The sequence below is a fragment of the Anticarsia gemmatalis genome, chromosome 4, assembly GCF_050436995.1.
Source record: "Anticarsia gemmatalis isolate Benzon Research Colony breed Stoneville strain chromosome 4, ilAntGemm2 primary, whole genome shotgun sequence".
Classification (NCBI taxonomy): Eukaryota; Metazoa; Arthropoda; class Insecta; order Lepidoptera; family Erebidae; genus Anticarsia; species Anticarsia gemmatalis.
In genome coordinates this window covers 14,358,794-14,381,163 of record NC_134748.1, presented here as the reverse complement: position 1 = coordinate 14,381,163, position 22,370 = coordinate 14,358,794, and the positions used below count along the sequence as shown (strand labels likewise).

The 22,370-nt window shown below is 32.6% G+C and overlaps 1 protein-coding gene across 1 annotated transcript in view; it reads left to right on the top strand.

Annotated features, from left to right (window-relative positions):
* AstC-R2 (Allatostatin C receptor 2) overlaps positions 1–22,370 on the top strand; it is a 158,598-nt gene that overhangs the window by 15,246 nt on the left and 120,982 nt on the right. Inside the window, exon 2 of the mRNA XM_076113897.1 lies at positions 13,279–13,330. The gene's annotated coding sequence lies outside the window, so the exon portion shown is untranslated. The remainder of the gene's footprint in view (positions 1–13,278; positions 13,331–22,370) is intronic.

The window sequence follows — 22,370 nt, the reverse complement described above, 5'->3', positions numbered from 1 at the left end:
TGAAAATTAGTGTATGAAGTATTGGTACGTGGTACGTGGTATTCTTGTTTCTATATTTTTTCATTTTCGTCCTTTCCAGGAAGTTGCTAGTCTTAAATATAACATTTTGCTTAGGCAGTTATGTACAAATAAAATATTAACTACATTAAATTTCACATGAAATAGTTAAATATAATTTCCAATATTCGCCCAGCTACAATAAAACACAATAAAATTAATTCCAAATTCTGTTGCAATATCCGTGAAAAACGAAACGAAAATATTTCATATTTATTCTACAAACAAAATATCATTCGAACTCGGAGTGGCCTTATTTTTAAATTAATCTTATTTTTTCAAACGAAATTCGTTATAAATTTTGATAGGGAAAACCAATATTTTATTGGTAATATTTTCTCTACGGGAAGCCATTGGAGTGAAACGAGTAAACGAGAATGAGGAAGTAGAATGAAATGTATTGTAGAGGCCGGACGATAACAAGAGAAACAAATTAAAATATATTTGTTTTTACAAACCGATGTTTATAATGACGACCAGTTTTCCTCCAGGGGGGTTTTCACACGAGGTGTATTTACACAGTTTGTTGACGCGACGTTTTCTATAAAATTTCTCAGGTGTTGCTATAGAAACTTTCTTTATGTTAGTTATGACAATGTTCTGTACCAAAAATTTGATATTAAAATTTTTCTCCAAAATTTGTTTATACGCCTACGGCTGATCAAATTTTTTTACAAATTTTGTCGATAGTTAGCCGGTTGTCGAAAGTCGATAGTGGTACTTTCTGTCTACGATTATTTGAATTTCATATTTAAGTCATTTTCAAATTCTTACAAGCTTGGTGCTCTCAGCGGTAAAGATGAAACTCGATGATAAAATGTATTAATATGAGTATAGTAACTTTGTTTATATTCCGTTTACTAAACTAATGTCATGACGAATGTAATATAAGTAACGAAGTTTTATTTAGTGACATTTCACTTGGAATTCGTTTTGCTTCCCAAATTCCCAGTCGGCTTTCATTTCCTGAGGAAGTTAGTTTTTAGATACCAAAGAACGATAAAATGTTAGGCTGTAATTCTACAATTATCTATCAAATATTATGTAAGTAATAAACATAGTCAAGTATGACTTATTACCTTAGTAAATGTCATGCTCTTGACTATTAACTTCTAGACTTGTAATAATTAAAGTCAGGTAAACAAAAAATAATAGCAGAAACATCTACTAGTATTCTATGCCACAGGTTTTGAACATTTAGATTTAAATCTATCTCTCTTTTTTACTTGACCTATGAGAGACAATAACAATGTCCTATAGCAGCTTTTTGACTTGGAATTCGGCTTATCTTAAACAAATTCAGGCTAGTCATACTAGACCGTCCGTCATCTCGCAATCTTCTTAAAATATCATTATCACACCAAAACAAAGGCATGACAAATCGTGACCGACATTTTTTATCAAAAAATATTCCACAAAGAGAATACTACTTTTCCTTCTATCTCTCTAAATACATTAACAAGACGTTATAGTTCGACAACTTGGTTGAAAGCCTTGATTGCAAAGTTCACTGCTAGCAGAAGTATACAAAATTTAGAATTTTGAACTGTGACCTGCAGGCTTATGCTACTGAGAGTGGGCTGTTTGCTACACCTACTTTATTTTGTAGATACTTACAATTATTAATTATATTATAGATAAGTCGTGCATGCTAAGGCACTCTACTAAAGGTTCATTATATTGTACACACAGAATTACTAATTATATAAAATTATAAATACACCCTGCTTTCTACTAAGTTGTCAGGCTATAGTTGTTCCTATACACAAATAAATGAAGGTTAGTGAGTACAAAGCGTTGTTCTCACTGATGAATGTACTCTTTATAAATTCATAGCGTTTTTTCTAAGACGACGGTACTTTTTGTCTGTTTCGCAGATATTTGGAGATTCTGATTATGATGGCCTAGTTTATGATGAGGAATGTTTTTAGATATTTACTAAAGAGAAGAAAAAATGTGTATTTTTGATTGTTGAATTTACTCCTTCTAAGATATGCCATACATTTTCGTCACTGAAACGTCTTATTCTACCAATATAATTTTTTTAAATAGTTTTTAAAAATATCTTGTATAACTACTACATAAACTCGGAAATGTCCAGAGAATCAGACATTAAAGCCTTAGGAAATGTACTAGCGTTTAGACACCAGAGTTAATATGTAATAACTATTGTAAACAAAGTTATTAGACAACCACTTTTTGCAGTTTTTAATTGCGTATTGTTTTCTTAAATACTATAAAAACCAGATTCTCTTCCTGTCATAATATGATATACCTAAAAATGTAAGGTCATCCAAAGACAAAACTCGCGACTGTTTTTTTGCTGGTTTTTCATCAGAAACAAAACGTGTTTATAGTTTAATGGCTGTTTTTTGTGCATTTAAATGTTAGCATGCTTTAATATATATTCTTAAATATAAAGAATATTATAAACATATTCAAAACAAAGATGTGTGTTATAATCATTAAAGTCAAATAAGTGTACCTAGATTAATGCATTATGTTTAAAGATAACGAGCATTATTAACAAAATTTTATATAATATTTATATTACCACTAAAACAAAACTGTTTTTTAGCATTTATCCTTAAAAATAGTGCTTTTAGAAATATAAAATATTGTACGTTTCAGATAAAACTTTATTCTATTCACCTCTCACAATATCACTTACCATAAGTCACCGACAATCTCTTAGAAGTTATTGTTCGGTGACACTGCACAGTACACAGTGCACAGTATACAGCCGCCGTGTTGCACAGTTGCACAGTAGATAATGTGCGCGACAAGTATTGAAGGTATTGCGTCGAGACGTTTGTGCCGCTCGGGAACCACTGCAAATTCACTTACTGAGGAAATATAGGGCAGGAAAATGTGGACGGGAACTCTTTATAAAATATATTGCAGATTATAAATTTCTATATAACACTTACTACAGTTTTACTTGCCATTGTAAATAGTTCTATTGGTCGTAAACTAAATATTGGATTACCAAAAATGTATTTTCCAATTATTTTTATTTATTGTACGCGATTGCTTTAAATATAACCACAAAAAAAAAATTGTAAGACCTAGAGGTTTTAATCCTAACATCACATTCAATTTAGAGATTTAAGTTAGTAAGGCTAGTCGTGTAGTTTGAATAACAATTTTATTCATAGCAATAAAACAACTTTATAACCGTATCATATTTCTACGCCTATGACACAAAACATTTAAATTGAACGCTTAAACAAGCAAAGCTGAATCACCGCGAAACAAACAATATTTCTGCGAAATGCTATTTAACAGAGATATTTCAATAACGTTCAGACGGTGGGATTATTCAGCGAGAGGTATTAAAGTCACACTAACTCATTCTCGCAGCTCAAGATATTCTCAACTGTTATAAATTATCTACAGCAGACATTTGAATAACGTTTTGAATGCTATAATCCATCAAGATTTTGGTATTTAGTTATATTTCATTGCGTCAGGTCAGAGGGAGCTAGGATTAATGATATTGTTATCATAATTATCGTTTGAATGGAATTTTAAGGAGGCATCTGTAAGCTATGCTCCGTTAATTACTCTGTATTATAAATGAATTTAGAGATTTAGGAGCTTACAAGTGTAAGAAAATACGATTGAATGTTTACGCTTAAAATACATATGTACAGCTTGATGTCGAGATAAAAATGACACTACTCGTCTTCATGATAACTGTGTGAATTTTAAGTACCCAATTGGTAAATTATTTTCTTACATCCAAATTTTAAGGCCCGACAAGCTTGAAAGCAAAAAAATCCAGGTTTTTTAAAAACAATCATTTGTTACTATTGACTTGTTGTGTGTGTCGTCGAGGTATTAAAATTCCAGGAAATTTTACTTGCACGTCCCAACTGTACTGCCGTATAATTCACTTAAACGTTTTTATCAAAGAGCCTTGAGACAGCTGCTTCAGCTCTCCGATACAAAAATAACAAACTGCACAGATTTACAACTATAATACACGACTTTGTGGTACTTTGACAACGGTTTATATACAACATAGCTTGCGGGTTTGCTTTGAGTACGTTTTGAGTGTTGCGATACGGAAACATCAATGAACATTGTTCCTTAGAAAAGTAGTTGTTTATTTTTACTTTTCAGCTTTCTTAAGTTCTGACCACCTCATAACTTTAAATTAATCTCTGCACTGATGCAGTTTGAAGAACACCTAAACAAAAGATAAATAAGATTTGAATTGAAATAAATTAAAAGCATGTTGGCACACCCTTTCAATATGTCTTTAAATTAGAGCTGCTTGACACTCGTGTTTGCAGCCAAAACGACGCCATTAAAATGTGTGTCTATGAATAAATAACAAACATACAAACCAAGTTCTTTATTTATAAAGCACTGGATTGTAACAGTCAAAGACTCGCGATTTCAACTGCAGTAGTGCGCGAACATTGAATATTTAAATGTTTTAAGAAACTTTCCGAAAGTTGCCGAGAGTTGCCGAGAGTTTCCGACAGTTGCCGAGTGTTGTCGAATGTTCTTCTTTTGGTCACAGCATGAAGTTTTTCTTCGTTAAGTGGCGTATTGCTTACCTGCCAACTTCTTACATTTACATAACGAAACGTAACAAGTTTTAAGTGTTTTAGTTTGAGAGGAAATTGCCATGTTTTTCCTTATTTCGCGATACAGTTTTATCGAAAAAATATAGTTTAAGTGGTGAAATAAATGTTTTTATGGTAAAAGTTTTGAAACAAGACGAGAGTCTTAGAAAAATATCTGTTAAACTAGCTGTGTCTCGCTTTTATGGAGACTGCAGTTCTTTTGATCATACCGAGCTGTTTAAAGCTCACAATAATGATATTTCGAACCAAAATTTTCAAATCTAATAATTGTTTTTAGTAGCCTTATTACAATTGTTTGCCTGACTAATTAATCAAAATGTCGCATTTAGTCACAAACTGACTAAATAATAGAAAAAAAGGAAGCCAAATAAAATTAATTCTCGTTAAGATATCTATGTATATGTCTACATCGTTCGCACAATCACTGAAAATAGCTCATGACGTCATAATGTACAGATTTGTATATTTCTATTTCGTATGAATCCTAGAAGCATTAAGGTAACTTGGTTATGGAAGCTGTCATCGCGCATCGCTAAAAGTCGTGGTATTGAGTAAACAGCCAGTTTGTATGAGATTAAATAGAACAATCTGTTTATTGATAGCTGTCGATCAAAGCCCGAATGTCTAACCTTAATCTGTACTGATTTTCAGTCGTTTTTGTTGCTCGATTGCGAGTGGAATGCGTTTTATTTATAGAATCTTGTCTTGGTTTTCTTTGAAAAATGGACTAGGAAATAGAAAAATGTGAAAATGTTTGTCATTAGTATTAGTGTTTAGTAATGATTTTCGTATAGTTAGTCATTTTCATATAGTGTTTATTATAGTCAAATGATATGGCCATTTAGTCGGGCACTTGCTTTACTATTGTGTGCTACAAGAATAAAACTAGGGATCTCTTGGAAGTGGAATAAACTGAAAATTAAACCACCAGTTTTTATATTCAGAAATTGTACAAAGGTTTGTCCAAAACAAATCACTGTCTACAAAAATGCATGTTTATTTCAAATTTCTAAATCAATTGAGAATCCATTTAAGTCCAAAACAACAGCATTTTACTACCCTATAACTTTAAGTACCAGCTGAATATAAGACATAGTAATAACTTGATGTATTTGACTGCACGAGAAGCACGATGTTCTTTATGTCACGATTTGTTTACTCGTTGTAAGAGGTCGTTGACATGCAGATTACGTGTTTAACAGTGATTTATGTCTCTTATTTACTTGAACTTTTAACTGATTCAAATTAGAATCTAACTGTAAACATATTTGCATATTAAGTATGTGTGCAATGTGACATATTCAAAAATATTAGACGCGGTGTACAGTGAAATAGGTTTGAGATGATTGCATTTATATGCAAGCAATTATGGGACTCACCTCAATTAATTGACATTGTCTCATAAAGCTCAAAATTCTTTAAATTAGGGTAATTTCGCTCTCGAAGGCTCTCGTGTTCAATAACTTTGACAGCCATAAAAATATTAGAAGTAAATGCTCTAACAACGATTTACCTTAATATCACAAACAGTTTTGACTCCTCTGAGTTCAAACTTACTTATTTATAAAACAACACAATAGAATACTATCAAGTCCCAGTACTAAGCATAACAAAACTGGTCTCAAGCATTCTTTTGTTACAACGTACATGCAAATATATCGCGGTCATATTTCATGAACTAAAATGTGATCATCATTGCGTTGTGAACATGAAGTGTCTTGTTCTACGTACGTTACGAGCCCGCCTTGGATGTGTGCCAACGTCACATTGTGCACACAGCAGGGCTCTTTATTCCCCCGGGCCACCACTAAACATGTCTGAACATACAAATCCTCGTACATATTTGTTGTAAATTTTAAAACTCTGCGACTGACGTTTTCGTTTTGTTAAACATGGAGTCATTTGAAATATTTTTGACTTAACTTTTTGCGTTGGAAATTTGTCATGACATAATTAGCATACCATACAAATATCCTGCTTTGTTTTTCATCCCATGGAGTGCGAAGCTGCGTCTACTTTGTAAAAAGTAGAAGGTACCTGCAGAAAAGTAATAAGCCACTTCCGAATAAGTACCGGTTAGTTTATCAGATGAAATCTTACAAATAATTTTCATACATTTATAACCACTTTATCTATTGGATAGGGTATCCAAGACTTTCCATAAGGCCTTAAAGCCACTAAAAACCCGGGAGCCTAATTAAAACGTATTACAATAAGATCAAAATATCTCTACTCTATTTATACAAGTAAACAAGTTTCCTTAAAACCATTTCACTATGAATAATTAGGTATTTGTGTATAATGAAGCTCAGGCACGTGCTAAGTATATTACAAAGTTCCGGGAAAGATATTCAAAAGCTTATTATCTTCACAAGTCATTCCTAAAATAAAGTCCTGAAAAGTAATTTAAATAGTAAAGGTAATACCACTTAGTAGCGTGTACCAATAAGTTTTAAAACACTTCAGCTTAGTTCTGTATAGGTATCATTATTGCATAAATCTATACTATACTATAATATTATAAAGCTGAAGAGTTTGTTTGTTTGTTTGTTTGTTTGAACGCGCTAATCTCGGGAACTACTGGTTCCATTTGAAAAATTCTTTAAGTGTTAGATAGCCCATTTATCGAGGAAGGCTATAGGCTACATATCATCACGCTACGACCAATAGGAGCAGAGTACCGGTGAAAAATGTTACAAAAACGGGGAAAATTATGATTCTCTTATGTGACGCAAGCGAAGTTGCACGGGTCAGCTAGTATATCATAAGGCTCTACCCCCTTTCCGAGCTAGTGGTAGATTCAGTAATAAACGACTATCATAAGTGTCAACATTTGACCTAAATGAATAAATGAATTGATTTGATTTGTCTACACACAATATGCACCGTATACCAAAATCCTAAAGTCATAAAATCACGGACTCTCAAAAAAATTATTTACTAAAACTCTCATATTTTATTAGCATTTGCTTATAACTTCATCTGCGTGAAAAAGTCCTGAGGAAAAATAATCTTATATGTTAATGAAGGTAATAAACGATATATGGAACTGTTTTCATAAAAATGGTTAAGTAGTTTCTGCCTAATTGCGTGACAATTATCAAAACTTTCGAATCATAATATTAGTATAGATGTTACAAGCTCTAATCGGTATCAACCTTTAACCGGCTATCTTTCTTTGTTGTAACGTACAAAAGCAATTTACTATTTATATAACAAAACGTTCTCAAAAGATATAATTCTTTCCGAGTCGTTTCTTTAATAAATAAATTAAGTAATTACATCGCTGTCTAAACGATAGCTTTTAAGAATAATTTAATTTTGTTCGCGAGAGCATTATCGTTGAAATTGGATCTTGTTCAGTGAGATAAAGTAGGTCTCACGCAATTGGGAAGTAAACGGAGCATAATGTTTGATAATGACTTTATTGACTATCAAAATCAGGTCAATTTCGGTTATTTCAGTGAACAATATTTCAATAAATATTTTTTTCATTTAGCCGCAAAATTTATAACTATAATAACAAAAAAGGACGCCATTTTAAAAAACGTTATAATGTGTGTAGAAAGCATTAGGACACTGTTAAAAACGGCAAAGCCATTTTCCACATAAATTGCACAATATCTATTGAAAATAATGAATTATAAATCAACAAAAACCTTGTAACACGATACTCATTCGTACTAAGAATAGACAAGTTTTTCTAACACTTATCTCATTCAAATACCACTTATTTATCTTATCTTAGTTTTTGTGCCTCGATCTCGTATTTCCCAAAGACCTAGAGGCCAGAAGTCCCACAAGAGACGTCAAACTAGTATGTTTAAGAGCAACAATTCTTCACAATGAAGTGTTAGCGCTACAATATCGTATTACAGCGATGTTCAAATATTTATCCGACGCGACGCGGCCGCCACCGACGCAGTTGGGAAATTCTACCTATTCGTTATGTACCTAAGAGACGCGACACACGACGTTTTGACACGACAACCATGCGCCTTTTTTATGAGTACGCCTTTCCGCGTTTCAGGCACTTTTAATTGCGTTAAATAGACGGTAAACGATCTGTTATTACTGGTTAAGCATCGAGGGCATTCCATATAATATTATTATAATAATAATCTTCATTTCCATATAAAAGTGTGTTAACAATTTTTGACTGTCGCCGCCTTTTAAGCTACAATGCCTTTATTAATAGGCTCCACCGGATATCCATCGGTGACAACTTAGCATCGCTTGAGTCGAGCGTCTTCGTAGTTCTGTTGTCACATTTAAATATGGTTGTTGTCAATTAAAATAACAGTAATCAGCTTTAATAGCTTTGTCATTAGGTTGGTCACTAACCAAACGAAAAAATATACGCATTCTAACCTTGTATTAGAAAACTGCATTCGTTTGTATCATTACAATTTCCAATATAGACCGATATTAATAAATGCAAATGCGTGCTATGCAAATGACGTGATGCCCACGTTAACGGGGCGGTCTGAGGAGCTATCTCCTTACACTATCGACGAGAAGAGAGTACAGAGTAGCTATCTAAAAAAAATCATGACATTCAGATCAGCGCTTGTAACGTTTTTCGCATAACCATTTCTGTCACATAATTTGAAATTTTAAGCTTGTGCTAGATGATACCGACTGTAGTTACTCGCACTACTTATTGCGATGAGCTCGCGTTTTCAACGCCTTTATCAACGTAGTGTGCGAGGGCACTAACAGTGGACGGACCACTCAGGGCTGCCACGAGTACTTAGCCTAGGAATTTGGGGAATATTCCGACGCGCATTCAGTTCGGTCCAACTGTTTGTGTAGGCATAATGAATGTACGATGGAACCTATAGTGGATTGTTGCACGTGTAATCGAATATTATGCGTTTGCTTTCACTATTATGTGATGATAAATGAATGACGGAATAATTTGGTTTTGGGAATGATTTGAGTTACATTATTATTACAATGACTGTCGTAGGTCGTCAATTCTATTCTTAGCTGCATTAAATCTTTGGGCGGTACAAGGTAGGCATATTGTTTATTAAAATAATAGTTTCTAAATCCTATTGCCATAACGTAGCGACAAACTAGTCCCAATCACTGTGTTCCTACATCATCATTTCAAAATGCTGGTATTTCTAAACAGATCTGGGAATCTGGGAAATCGTGAACATTCACCTGAAACAAATAAATTATATTCCACCTTATCTACTTCCTAGTATAAGTATTATTACACTACCTTTCACAATAAGTAAACAGATAACATTATTAACTATAATACTACACAGTTACAAGAACTTGCGTAGTTACCTACAGTAAACACAAGACAGTACATACATACGGGTTATAAATAAGTAACATATAAATGAATGTAATCCATTAACTAGTCGCGTGCCGCGGCGTCGTTTACTCCTCACTGTTTAACACCGTTTTACTACTGTTATACGAGTACTTGTTACGCATTTATGTAGCCTAATCGCTATAAATATAAGTATACTAGCTGACCCGCGCAACTTCGCTTGCGACATAAGAGAATGGTTTAATTTTTTCTCCATTTTGTAACATTTTCTACTGGTATTTTGCTCCTATTGGTCGTAGCGTGATGATATATAGCATATAGCCTTTCTCGATAAATAGGCTATCTAACAGTAAAAGATTTTTTCAAATCAGACCAGTAGTTCCTGATATTAGCGCGTTCAAACAAACAAACAAACTCTTTAGCTTTATAATATTATTAGTATAGATTAGTATAGATAACGAACTTTACAGATACTTGCAGGATTATATTTTAGAAGTTTTATTCGTAAAAATGACATAACTGAATGCTCTCTGCAATATTGGGAGCCAGTTTTATGCTTAGTTTCATCACTTTTGTGTAAGTATTAGTTTTAGTTATCCACAAGCTGTTAAACTGGCCCTTACGACTTTCTAAATGTCGGATAATGTTGTTATTTTTAGTAAGTAAGACTATAATAATTGTGGAACTGTCTGTTATTCTTAAATAATATACAAAAGTATAAAATTAACTTTTAAAAAATCCAGCTGATACACATAGATACCTACTATATATACCATATATTTATTTGAAAGTGGTGAAAGCTGGTTAAATTGTTCAGTAAAACAATTGCCGATTTAGTTTCAAAATCAATCCTACAATACCCGGATAGTAGTGGTGATTTCAATTTTCCACTTCTATAAACATATTATACTAACAAATTTACGAAATTTGAGTTCACTGTGTTAAAGAAATGGGAAATATAAATTAGTAAAAGAGAAAAAGAATATTTTATATTGTTTTACTATTTTATATTTTAATACCACCGTAAAGAAAATGTACGACAAATATATTCTGTTAAAAACGAGCTCATTTAAGTTGTTTATTGATTCTTGTAAATAAAATCTCGCAGAGTTATAGTTCACATTAAATTTGTCACTATTCACGTAACATATTGCGCAACTATAAAAAATATTTATCAAAAACATCTGAAATAGTTCAATCTTTTAAAAATGAAAGCTGACATTTTGTAAACAGCGCACTAAAACATCGTTATCTCACTTAATCTTATTGAAACCGTCGCACTGGACACAAATAGCCAATTCTATCTGTCCTTTTCAAACAATAATATATTAAATTGTATCAAAACAAAACAAGATCGGGCACAAACAACGTTTAGATTAACATCAAAATCTGTTTACGCGCATACAAATCGAATATCCTTAAAGTCTTATATAGACCGGCGGTTTCCGAACATTGCCGAAAATACCCGAGTGTTTCCGAAGTGTCCCGAAGTGTCGCGAGCACTCACGACTTATTTACGAAGGATTAAAGAAAGGCTAACGGTTTGAAATGCTGTCCAAGTATAGAGGAGAATGTGTACGCAATAAAATAGCGATTACAGGAATGCACTGGGATTGTCTTCGAATGGAGCTTTGTGTCTAGATTTTATTTTGATTCTAGACATCTTTATATGTTTCGCTTGGTATAAGAGGCACTGCCAGACAATGCATTGCCCAGTGCAATATTTACTTGGACTGCAATATTGTATTTTGGGTTAGATTCCCTTTCGAGACAACTTCCAAGATTAGATCGTCTTTGACTCATTGTATGATTAAATAATAGGCTTTTAGTAAAAATAACAAATCTAAAATTATTTTCTGTTCGAATTTTTATTTTACAATTTGATACAATTGATCGAATATATATCATTTTAAAAACTAATATCGATCGTTTGACATTTGCAATTAGAACTTGGAAATGTTTCGATGGCTAGCTTCATAGTATCGTGACTAAACTAATGTTCACACACGTAAATATCAGATTTAGCTATTCATAACAAGACTATTATATACTAACACATAATCTTATATAAATATTAGCACAGTACTGTAGACACAACATTATAAAAATATTTTGATTAGGTAAGCCGCAAAAACTGATAAAAATAATACACGTGATTATTTGTGTAAAATACGACTGTATTAAGATTATTTATTCATCTTCCTAGAAATAATTTCAGTAAATTATATATTTAATTTTGTAATTTGTAATAACTAAATATATAATATTATTATATATAGTTTGACCTTTATAAGTTCCTATTGATATAGAATTAGTCTTTTGATTTCATTAATTATCAATTTGTGATTGAAAGCATATTATTTTCCTTTTATATTGAAACTAGCACACGTTTTTATGTACAATAAATACACTAATTAAGTAAGTATTTTTCCAGCTTGAGTTTGAATGGTATTAGTTTTATTTATTTAAAAAAATTACTTTTTCATAGTTTGCTAATTAATCTGAAAAGCAATTCGTTATGTTATAATACTACATAATAATTCCAAACGAGATGCATATTATTATTTTAACACTGCCTTTCTAATGGGCATGGGTGGAAAAGAGCGTGTAACAAATAACAAGTGTATCGCAATTTTCGCCAAAAATTGCAAGCACGTAAAGCTAACCGGAAAAAGCCAGTTTCAAAAATATCCTTACAGTAGTTAGCTATCTATCTACTCTTATCTTTACAATAGAAGTAGGTAACCCGCCTCGTGCGTACATCACACTACATTATCTTACATTATCATCCCACTGCGCACGCGCATACATTACCACGTTCACAACAGTGCCTCGGTGCCTGCCTCGCCTCGATACAACTCATTATAGTTTCAAATATAAGTATTTTACATCTGTTTTCCTTGTCAACTAGATGTGTATTAATATAGATATAGGTTTGTTTGTATTATTATGTCATATAAGTCCTGGATACATAATAATATGTTATATGAATCCTACTTACCTACTGAAATACGTATCTGCACTGTATTTTTATCCAAAGAAATTTTAACACGCGGACAAAGTTGGTGGCGGAATTGCACGTAATTTAGGAGGTATACCTAGAACAGAAGGATTTACAACATCAGTCGCCTACTTTATTTTTGACGGTGGCTTATTTGATACAACTACTTAACTTTGAATTCATCATTATAATCTAGATAAATCGAGCATGCCAACGCTCTCTAGGTACTGAGCTGTCAGATGTAGAAAGTTTGTGTACACGGACAATTAAATAATAATATATATCAATATAAAAGTTAGTCTAAAATAATATTGTTTTTGTTGCAGTTATAAGAACCATTAGCCGGGAGTGTTCGCGACCGTTTCACGTGGGACTCAGGTGAGTGATCGTCGCCATATTATTATTTATAACAAATATACATGTGTTTTAGATACGATAAATTGTTATAACATCACTTCTAATGTGACGATGTTTTTATAAAGTATATAACTGAACAGTTTTGTGTAGGTGTTGCTAAACTATAAACGGATTGATAATATTTATTGCGAATGATATTGAATCACTTTTATTATATTGTTGGACCATTCGATTTGTATTAAAACATATTTATTGGGGTGTTATTTCCGGCGGCTTAATGTAATGTTGAATTTATACATGATTTTATTCCGTATATCAAAACAGCAAGAACGCATTTAAAATATTCTTAACTGATCCGATCTATACATTAATCTAGATTACACTATGAGTCTATGACTGATATCATAAAGTTTTTGATCGCTTGGCAGCAATAATTTAGAATTTTTGATTTATCTTACCTCCCCAAACCGCATTTACCCAGCATTTTGGACTCGAGGCATAATCCTTTACTCATTCTGGGATAAGACGCTTGGTCAGCAGTGAGTCGGATATAATTTAAATCTACTTTTTATTATAAACCTAATAAATACAATTCCTTTCAATTTAACATCAAGTATTCAATCAAAGATCAAAATCAATAAAATAACAAAACTATTCTTCTAAGTCTTTAACTATGTAGGGTACTTACCTATACTTGAAAAACACCCTGATTGATACTTATATAAAACAGTAGAAACTACTTACATATTATTCAGTTGGTAGGCAGTTGGCTACATTCCACAGTAATAGGGTAATAGTTTCAAGACATGCTCTGTAATAAACGAGTTCCTTAACGTAACAAACTTGTGTAAAAACAATCTAGCTTACATTCTTTACTTAGCATAATGGTGATAACATTACAATAGCGTAAGAAAAATATATTTTATTTGTGTTAAAACGTTAGTCAATTTAAGGGTCATAGACTTACTGTAGCACTGTGTTATCACTAACTAGCTGCCGTCCGCGACTTTTTCCACGTGATAAAGTTTCCCGTAGAAGAAACTGTCTAATGCGTTAATCAAGGTTATTGAACTATCTGTGTATCAAATTTCTTCAGTCGTTTTTGCGTGAAAGAGTAACAAACATACATCCATCCATTCTAATAATCTTTCACATTTATAATATTAAGTAGGATAACTATTTTAACGCCCACATTAAATACGATTAGACATAATATTAGACTTCCGAAGTTCCAGTGTGTGATAAGGCCAGCACACACCATGGTGAATGCTTAAACGTGATAATTGTTAATCAAACGGCCATAGAGGATGACACTTACTACTGATTTATACATCCAGAATGAATAAATCTTATTATTTTTTGTTTTGTAAACAGTAAAAATATCTGTTTTTAGCCTTAGTAATTTTTTCATTAAGCTTTAGCGTCAGTGGTAAGCGAATTCAGAACGCCTAAATTACTTCGACGTAACTAAAAAAGCAATCAGTGCTATTTTAATTAACACACGTATTTTAAAAAATGTACAATTTTGGCTGTTCTATTTCCAACTTTTTAATTTTCGGCTCTAACTATTCACAATGGGTCATGCAGGAATGGGCCGTGTGTTACCGTGTCGAGTGTCACGCGACACGACGCGGCACGACACGACACGACACGGCACGGTACTGCACGATATAGCACGGTAATTTGCGTGACGCTAATTGTTTATTATTGCAAATGTCTACGAGTTTGTTTTATTCATTCAAGTAGAAAAATATTTTAGCGTGTAGAATATTTATATTTATAGCTAGAGTTAAAGAAATAAATTACTACCTATGTCAAATGTAGATGTAACTATTCAAAAAGAACAAAATAATGTACACTTTTATTTAGAATAGCTGACCCGCGCAACTTCGCTCGCGTCACATAAGAGAGAAAAGGGTCCTAATTTTCCCCGTTTTGTAACATTTTTGTAGCGTGTAATATAGCCCATAGCCTTCCTCGAAAAATGGACTATCTAACACTGAAATATTTTTCAAATCGGACCAGTAATTCCTGAGATTAGCGCGTGAAAACAAACAAACAAACAAACTCTTCAGTTTTATAATATTAGTGTAGATTAGGGAGTCTTATTTTCCTTTTCATTAACGTTATAGACTCACTACTTTCTGTTAGCGAATTCATCAGCGTAAAATTATTTCTTTGGTTGAAAAGTATATGTTAATCCAGGTTATAAGGTTTGAGTGCCAAGTTTCATCATAATCCATTTAGTAGCTTATGCAACATACACTCTCACAAACTTTCACATTTATTATAATAGAAAGATTATCCATATATTTACCATTACGTATTGTTTCTTACGACACTTGTCTCGACAAATATAAACAAAAATCCAGGCTTATCACATAATTTATACCTCTCCCCGTATATCGGAGAGTCCAATAATTCTGTCCAATCCATACACAGTGCTGGACACACATATCGTACAAATAAATAATGTTTATATACGGGACAGTAATCACATCCCGCACCACCATGATCTAATCTCGTAATATGTTGAACAAACAGACTCTCGTTGCTAATCAACTCATACATAGAAAAGTGTACATATTTATTCAGATATAGGTATATATCCGTATAGTACCTATAATTATGCCAATTTACTTTCTATATCGGAATTTAGCAGCAAGCCACTGCTGGGAAGGTAAATACAAGAGACGTGGGCAATAGGATGCATCTGTTCCTTTCCCTGCATTATTTCCTAGGTGTCACAAACACTCAACTTTATTTAGTCCTTCGTTCTCTTTTGAAACTGAAAACGTCCGCACTATAAATTCAATATATACAAACTTAGCAATATTTATGAATGGGAAAGTCTATCTGTTACTCTTTCACGCCCAAACCACTCAACCGACGAAATTAAGCATGGAGATAGATTTAAAACCGTGATTAAATATAGGGAACTATATTCTTAACAAATACTCCTATCAACTATGCAACTGAAAAAGGTAATAAAACTTTAGCAAGCGAAACTGAGGGGGCTAGTTTGTTAAGTAGTCAGCCCTTAATATGTCAAGTTATATTTTTCCAAAAATAGGCTTGAATTCACGGATCTTTCCTCATAAACCAAGTCACAAGGCAAGTCTAGTATATGACACACGTGTTTGTCTGGGATTACACAAATTATATTTATTTCGCCACTCGAGGTCACTCGTATAAGAGTTGTGTATTAACATTATACTTATAAATAATATTGTGTACGGAATGTCTGTTTATTTTGGTGCCGTATTTTGACATCTTGATTACAGATAATGCCTACTATCTGATTTGTTTATTTTTGGAATAAAACTGGGTAATTTACTTTGTGTGGCTTATTCTAATACGACAACACATTTGAGTGGGTTTTTCAGTTCAAGCTTTGTGTGGGAACTTTTACAAAGATACAAAAATGGACAACGGAGGTTAGACTGAACCAATACAGCTATTTGTGGATCACACAAATGTCAATCCGCAACGAAGTGGTAATGGCGTGGCAACCACTTTAACCACTGAACCACGGAGGTTGTAGACTTAAAAATAGAATACCAAAGAATTGTTTTAGTTCTGGTTGTAATTTTCAATTCCATTAAATTGTACGTCAAAACGGTTTAAAATACTAAACCTTTATCAGTTTAAATCTACGAATAAAAGTGTTTAATTTAATAGTTAAGTGAATATTGCAGTCAATCTTATCTTGTATGATATTAATCTAACTTTCTTAAAATAAAAAGTTAATGCCCGATAAATTATCTATAAGGAAAATTCAAACAAAAAGTATTTCAAATTTAAAATTTAATACAGTTTTTGGATTTTATTGCGCCATATTTTTGAGTCATTCACTGAAATTATGTGAGTTTTTTGAACTAAAAGTACTATTGAATCAAGTATACTAAATAAGAATCTGGATCGTCTTATACAGAATGTACCAGAAATACTTCTGTCTCTCCTATCTTAAAGCCAGTTAAAGCTGAAGAGAACGTCTGCTTATTAAAACTACTCATCCTTAAACTTTTGGTCCAGAATAAACAATTATTTCACCAAGAAGCACCTTGATTACTTTGAATACTATAGACTGAGTGCTGAAGGCAAAAAAGTCTTATAGACAAGTTTGTATAGTGATATTTACATCCTAATCATTGTATTAGTTATTGACTATAACTAACTCAAACAATAACACTTTTTTGTGACATCTCACACTTATGGTGGTGTGAAAGATAATATGTGTGTGTTAAATATAGTGCTCAGTTCATTTGCATGTGACCCTCGACCCGCTAAGAGGCTCCTATGAGGATGAATGTATGTGTTATAAGTATGGCTCTGATAAAAAACACAACTAGTTTCTTGTACTATAGATTACTTATTGAGTTAAAAACTATATTTCACGTTAACTAGTTTTTGGTTACAGCTTGATTTGCATAGAATATAGTCGATCAAAGAAGATATGTTCTAGAATATCAATCTATAATCTATACTATAATATTATAAAGCTGAAGAGTTTGTTTGTTTATTTGTTTGAACGCGCTAATCTCAGAAACTACTGGTCCGATTTGAAAAATTCTTTCAGTGATAGCCAATTTATCGAGGAAGGTAAAAGATTATATATCTTTACGCTACGAAAAATAGGAGCAGAGTACTAGTGAAAAATGTTACAATAACGGGGAAAATTATGTCTCTCTTATGTGACGCAAGCGAAGTTGCGCGGGTCAGCTAGTAATAATATATTCGTTTTATTTTTTTGTGAAAACGACTCTACCGAATGAAGTGATGAAATTCGGAAAGGTGACAGGCAACATTCCGATGAAGAGCATTGACTAGTTACAGCGAGCATTAGCTCATAATGAGCCACGAGACATCTATTCAGCAAATTAGATAAACACTGAAAACCTAAGAGATATATTTTCATGCATTCATTTTCTCATTTATGGTAGATATTTTGTATGACTAATAAGCATTCATCTTATATCTCATCGGGTTCTACAAACTGTGTATTGAATACATCAATAAATAAATATAATGCATATTGAGTTGCAATAAATTAATAACGATGGAAACATTTTCAAATACAACGCTCGTAAAACTGTTTTATGATCAATACACAGTTCTAAGTAATGTTTTGAGGTAAACGTATTATTCTAGTATATTTCTGGAGTTCTAAATGTGTTTTGAAATATTATCCTTCAATGTAATTAGACAACTGTAGTGGTCTGGCTATTTCCGGTTAATTTTAAACACTATCTGGGATACTTTAGACAATTTCTGTAAATAGAATTAAGATTTCCGTGAGCTCATAAAGTCTTTTTGCTGATAGTTGATGTCTAGAAGTATTAATTTAATTTATTGAGTGTAAATTTCATTAAAAAAACGTTAACAAGAAAATTTTATCAGGAGTCTATTTAAAGCCCTAGTCTATAATTCTGATATAAATAAATAAATAAATATATTTGTAAAAATAATGTATAATTTTATATCTCTATATTTTACTCTATTACATATGCTAGAGTTTTAACCAAAACCTGCTAACTCATCGCACATGACTATAACACGGCATAAATACAGTTTATAGTCTCAATATTTGCGCTCTACAGACTCTAGTTGTTTAATAAAATCCCACATAAGCTTACTGCTTACGTGTCTTATGTACATATTACACCTTATTATAGAAAACTAGTATTTATCAACTCCATGTATATACAAGTACTTTTATATGTATAGGTAACTAAGTTTGCTCTGCTTTATGTTGTTCATAGACGAGTTACGAGATTTCACTCATATCCTTAATTCTGAATTTTATACACTTATCTATATTTCCGCCTTGAATACAAATGTACATTGAACCTTTACCGGTGAAGATAAGAGAAACATTTTTATTTCGATACCTCTTTTAAAAAAAGTGTTTGTTCCATCTTATCTTCGTTATAATTAAATCTAGATTTGCATATCTTTATTATCAGCAGTTCTAGATTGATAAAGCAGTTTTTAAGATTTTTGTTTTCTTAAGACTAAGTTCTCCCGCAATGGGTTTTTAGCTATAAGACTGTCTATTTACTTTAAACTAATCAAACAATTTAGATACTGAGAATGTGTACTTTAGTTTTCATCGAAATATGTTCACTCCTGATTTCTATGAACGTATATCTCAGAACTAGCTGTCCCGCGCAACTTCGCTTGCGTCACGTAAGAGAGAATGGGTCATAATTTTCCCCGTTTTTTATAACATTTTTCGTTACTACTCCGCTCCTAATAGTCGTAGCGTGATGATATATAGCCTATAGCCTTTCTCGATAAATGGGCTATCTAACAGTGAAATAATTTTTCAAATCGGACCAGTAGTTCCTAAGATTAGCGCGTTCAAACAAACAAACTAACAATCAAACAAACAAGCTCTCTATTAGTATAGATAAACCAGATACAGAATAATTTCGATAATCCAGCGTATATTTAATAATGTGAGTAAGATTATTATATCATAACGTAATCTATTACACGTAATATTAACTAATATACAAGGGGATTATAAGATAGCTATAAATAGAATTATATTACTTCGCTACTCGCATACGTAAATTGTACCTACGTCAGTCGTTTTTATAATTCACATGTTAATAAATATGATGTTTGTGTTAGTTTCTTAAAGCGTTACGATAGAATTGCGTCAGCAGGTCAAAGTGGATTTTGGAAATGTCATCGCGATTTTATGTAAGTAGTGCCATTTTTTTTCGGATAATTCATTTTAACTTGGCACTCTCAATTTATTTTGACTTGGACTTAGTAGTCCCGACTGCAGTATAATTCCTAGTTAATGGTAAGACGTTTATCTAGGCTCGTTCTTATAATCAACTGATTTTAAACTTAATACTTGGTATCTTTGCTTGCTATGAAAATAGCCTCCTAAAAGTTTTACTCAGAAAAAACAAAGAAAAGTTTCAATTTTACATTACAATAAACTAGACTATGTAGCATCTAAACTGAGTATATAAAAAGTCTCCTGCCGCCAACTGGAGTAATGCAGTAACCTTCACCTATTACACAATAGTCATATATTTATATACAACAATAGTAAAAACAACGAAACTTATCTTAAACCAAACACAGTACAATTGACTTTAACTTATCGCCAGATAACACCGGCTTCCTGTTGACTCGCGCCTGTTTGTTTTCCAACTAGCGTGCATTGTGCGCGCTATCTGCACACAGTGCTCGCAAATATTGCTGTGTTCTTACACTGTGTTTACCTGTGTACGTGTTTGTTGTACACGTGCGAATGTTTACATGATTAGGTGCTAAATACTAGCCTAGATAAATTTTTACTACTAGAATTAGATAAATTTTAACTATCAGTTCGGAGTAATAACAACCTTTTTTCGCTGTATGTTGTTAATTTTTTGTGTTAAGATTACATGTCGCAAGATTTGGGTGGTAAATTTTGCGACAATGTTAACTACAGCTACACAATACAATTTGAAAATAGGACTTAAAAATCATTTAGTCATATTGTATGTCTACTGTCTAATTTGTAAGATAGGACTTGCCGGACCGAAGCATTTTTAAATTGAAGTCGTAACGTTTTCAAAATTTAATTCTTGGAATCTGGTTAAACCTAAATCAATGCGAAAATCTAACTTAGACAAGTCACCAAAAAAACCTACAAATCCTATCGTAAGGTTTATTGACACCAGCCGCATATAAACCATCTTATGGTGAAAACCAACAATTGTAACTTGACTATTATATGACAAATAGCTGATGAACTCCCAAACAGCAAACAAAGAGTGAATGACGCAGATCCCAGCATTGAACTGTAACCGTTACATTGTTACATTGTGATATAAATAGCTCAGCGTGCGATACTCGCTGGAAAAACGTGGGCCTTCTCTCCTAACTTACCTTATTGTTACGTCACTTATTTATGGCGAACTAGCTTTTACCCGCGACTTCATCCGCGTGGTTTGTGACTTAGGCCAGAATTTTCATTCAAACTTTCATCCCTTATTTTATCCTCTTGCGGGGTAGAATAAAATTGATCAAAATCCTTTAGAGGATGCCTGCATCATAACATACCTGCATGCCAAGTTTTAGCCCGATTTGTCCAGTGGTTTGGGCTGTGCGTTGATTTATTACTTTTGAGTTATATTTGTTCAGAATATTAGGGCGCATTTTCATTGGTCGATATGTAGGTCGATGCAACGCAACCGGGACTGCCTATCGTTCTCTTAGAACAGCTGTCATGGAACCTCGTCACTCGTACGGTTTTCCCGCATGTGGGCTCTATGGTATGCGTTTACAAAATCTTCCACAACCCGAATGCTTACCTCAATGACATTAAAATAATATTAGCTTCTCTTTTGGAGTCTAGATCAAAAATATCAAATTATTAGCCGAATATTTTCTGGTGACGGAAATATAGGACCTAAAGTCTTAATAAATCAGGTTCTCCTATAGGCAATAGTCTCAGAGGGGAAGAAATACCTAGAATGAGATATAAAATGATTTATTCTTTGAACTAATGTTTATTCACGACGTTTGAAGTATTTCTCTTTACTCATTGGTATTCATGACAATCGAGAATCGTGCTAGATGTACATTACTTCTTTCTAGGAGACCCAGGGTTCGATTCCTAGGCCGATACAAAATGAGTTCAGATATATTTTGTGTTCTTCTCCGTATCCTATATAATAAACTACTTTGATGTAATTGAAAACAATATAAATAAATAAAAAATTATATCTACACTTTCGTGGTCCATACATCGGTAACATTATTGCCACTAATATATTTTTTTATGTAATATTTTGGGAAAGACAGAAAAAATCTCTAACAGGCGAATGGAGCCGAGGGAAACAGTAGTAGTCTATAGAAAATAAACTTCAGTTTCCAATAATTACTTTGAACTACAATTACAGTAATTAACTACCATTACTCCGTCAACGATCATCAATCTAAACTTAACTGCTTTAACCGACTGCGCAAAAAATAGCAGTAATGTATTCATTCACCTTGCTTTCGCGTCAAACTCAATAGTGACAACTGAACTACATTGAAGACAATA